Source organism: Eschrichtius robustus, chromosome 3 (genome assembly GCF_028021215.1).
Source record: "Eschrichtius robustus isolate mEscRob2 chromosome 3, mEscRob2.pri, whole genome shotgun sequence".
In the NCBI taxonomy this organism is placed as follows: Eukaryota; Metazoa; Chordata; class Mammalia; order Artiodactyla; family Eschrichtiidae; genus Eschrichtius; species Eschrichtius robustus.
In genome coordinates, this window is record NC_090826.1 from 166,731,787 (window position 1) to 166,735,368 (window position 3,582).

General features: G+C 45.6%; 1 pseudogene; it reads left to right on the forward strand.

The window, feature by feature from the left end:
• Positions 1–2,809: 2,809 nt before the first annotated feature.
• On the forward strand, positions 2,810–2,893 carry LOC137763240 (small nucleolar RNA U3; annotated as a pseudogene).
• Positions 2,894–3,582: the final 689 nt, after the last annotated feature.

Below are 3,582 nucleotides of genomic sequence, written 5' to 3' on the forward strand. Positions count from 1 at the left end.
GCATAGGCCCTTGAGGGGTGCAGCATTGAGGAGGCAAGTGGGATGAAATGGGACCGAAACTCAGCCTGCCTGGAGCTGCATCCACCCAGAGGGGGTGGCTTTTTTTTAATGCTCACAAAGGGCCCCATGAGATAACTCAGCCACTCTGAACTGGGAATTAACAGTTTGACAGCTGGAATCCACATCATACAGCTCAGATGCTTCCAATCTAGTTTGGTTTAGGAAATCCAGTTGTTAAATTACATTGATGGGGATGTTATGGACTGAATGTTTGTGTCCCCTCAATTTTATATGTTGAAACCCTGTCCCTCAATGTGATGGTATTAGACAGTGGGGCCTCTGGGAGGTAATTAGGGTTAGATGAAGTCATGAAGATGGGGCCCTCATGAATGGGATTAGTGTCCTTTTAAGAGTCACAAGAGAACTTGTGGCTCTCTGCTCTCCACCCTGTGAGGATACAACAAGTCAGCAGTCTGCAACCCAGAAAAAGGCCCTCCCCGGGACTCCGCCTTGCTGGTACCCTGATTTCAGACTTCCAGCCTCCAGAACGGTAAGAAATAGGTGTCTGCTGTTTATAAGACACTCAGTCTATGGTACTTTGTTATAACAGCCTAAACAGACTAAGACAGGATGTGATCTGAGGTGCCTGGTTTGGGTCAAACCACTTAAAATTTTCAAGATAAAGGTCTTGATTAGGTCAAATTTATTCTCCCCCATCCTGTCTGGGAACTTGAAGTCCCAGCAAGGAGCATGTAGCTGTGAGTTTCCTGAAGCAAAGCAGCTCAGGCCTGAGTCTCTCTCTCATCTCCCCTGACAGCCTAAGCTTAGTTCCTTTCAATTTTATGCATGAAAAATAGCATTTAAACTAGTAAACCCTCATCCCAGCATAGTCTTACATTATTCAAAACCAGAGTAATGATCCTTTAAATAGAATGGTAGATTCGCTTCTCTGCCACCACGTCCTTACCTTCAAAAATGAGAACCAGCATCACCAACAAGAGGCTATTTTTAGGTATTTCGATAGTTTCTGATGAAATCAGCTAAATATAAAAGGTGTTGGTTATTCATTTGATTACTTGTGCCAAGTAGGAGTGGTGGGTGTCTCCTGGACACCAAGATAAAATTCAGCCTCTAAAGCTCATATCAGCTGCCAGGTTAACCCAGGCACCTAACACAGGGCAGAACATGGGCTCTGGGGCCAAACTCATCAGCCAGATGCCCAGCTTACCACCGTATGACCTCACTTTCCTGACCTCAGTTTCCTCACCTGCTAATATGGGGAGTGTGATGGCACCTTGCCTGTAGGATTATGGTGAGGGTTTAGCAAAATAATCCCAGTGAGGTACTTAGCACGGTGCCAAGCATGTCGAAATGCTTAAGTGTAATTAAAACCATTCCCTTTTTGAAAAATCATTGCTGTCTGAGATACAATTAAAATTATTCCAGAGAGATTCGGCCCTTTTAAAAATGCTCTCAGCAGAGAGTTAGTCTTATGAACTGTCAGAAATTGTGCCTGACACATCTTTTAGAAGCAGAGAGACTGTAAATAAATTCACTGTGTGAGCCTCAGACAGAGGGAAGTTGTGGCCCCACCCCTTTTGTCACCCATTTGTTTTCCCAACTGGGAAAACTGGACAACTGGACAGAAGAATCGATCCATTTATTATTTTCACTCACTCACTCTCCTGTTTTTGTTCTTCATGGTGACCTCCAGGCCTGGTAAGTGGCACCGAGGTTCCTGCCGTGCCCGGGATTCTCTGAGCAACCAGACCATGTGGTCTTGGGTAAACTCCATCTCAGCTCAACTCGCCCCTGGAACTGATGGTCATGGGGGTCATCTTGGGGGTTCTGGCCCCCCGTGGGCAGTATTGGAGGGGAGCACACCTGAGCCTGGACCAGGTGAGCTGCTGAGTCAAAACGCAAGTACCAAGAGGAGGTATTCTCGGCCCCAGTTTGCCCAGGAAAGTCCCAGTTTTAGGACTGAAAGTCCTGAGCAAACTGGGGCAGCTGGCCACCCGAGGCGAATCCTGGAGTTCCCCTCATAGGTGGTGCCTGTCCAGAGGCATTGGTCATGTCAGGGTAGGCAGTAGCCCAACAGCACTGACCCCAAACTTTCTGATGGAGTTGCCATAGCCCTTCAGAGAAATCAGTGCTAGTCCCCAGCCTCTGGCTATGTAAGACCTTTGATGTACTTAAGGATCATGTTTTTTTCATCCTTCCGTTTTCTCCAGATTGAATAATACCTGTCTGTTGAGGCTGTGCACTCACGTCGTAATCCCCTTGTCACTCTCCTCTGAGCTCTCTCCATGATGGCCCCAGCCTTTCTGTTTGGAACCAGAGAAGGACCAAAGGCTCCGGGAGTTGGGTTCCTCCTCTGGGTCGAACTCTCATCTTTAGAATCCAGGGGGTGGCATGGGCTGCAGTTTCAGGGCCCATGAGATTCTAAACCCTCCTCGTCCAAGCCTGAGTGTTCATCACAACATCCAATTTAGCTCTGGACGTTCTCAGGGGTGTGGGAGGGTGAGATGTAAGGCAGAAAAATGTCTGACCCAGGGTGAAACCAAGTCAGAGTGGGGGGACTTTCTCCAGAGCACCCCCTTCTTCTCTTCCTTACCATCCCTCCCCCAACCCCACTCTCCAGGGCTCTTAGCAGCCCCCTGTGAGGGCACCTCACACGGGGGCACCTGCCCCCGTGACACCTCCCCTGAGAAGCCTCCCCAGCCCCTCCCTTTGGCTCTTCAGCCCCTTCTATAAACTCCTGGTGTTCTCAGAGATTGTACCACAAAAATTCACACTTAATAACTGTCTTAAGACTATACTCTCAGGGATCATTTCTATAGTTTGTTACCAGAGGAGTTTCTCTGAACATGTAGAGCACAGAGAATGCATAGCAATAAAGTCCCATTATTTAGGGGGAAAAAAAGACTTTCTTGTTTTGTTTCATGTTAATTTTGTTTTCTCAATGTTATTTCAAAGTCTTTTAGGAACAAGAAGCTTATCTCATTTATCTTACTCCCTTTTCTTCTTTTTTTTAAATTTTCACAGCATCTCTCAAGGTCTCAGGAAGCTAAAAAGCACTCAGTAAATACAATCAGAGGATGATGAATGAATCCTGAATACACCATCGCCCGGCATGACACCTCACATGCCAAAGCTCAACAGGTGTTCTGTTGAATGAATGAGTGAACACTCCCGTCTTGGAAATGTATGCTACTTATCCACATTCCTCTATTCACTGGCTTGGTGAATAAGAATTCACCAGAAACAATACAAATATAAAAAGATAGAATGAGACAAAAATATAATACAGTGGGATGTAGCACTTGGTAGATAAATTATTTCTCTACTTTTTATGGGGGAAATTCTGGCTCCTTATCCTCTCATTTATTGGCAAAGGGAGCTGAATGTATATTTGAATACACATCCACTCCTTCCTCTGGGATTTTTACTTGTGTAGCCTTTCAAAAACCTCCTGCTTCTTCAGTAGCTGTAAGGCAAGCCACGAGATGGCAAAATTTAATATGAAAAAATAATAGCATACATTTAAACTGCTGGTATTCTGAGAAAAAAATCTTTCATAGT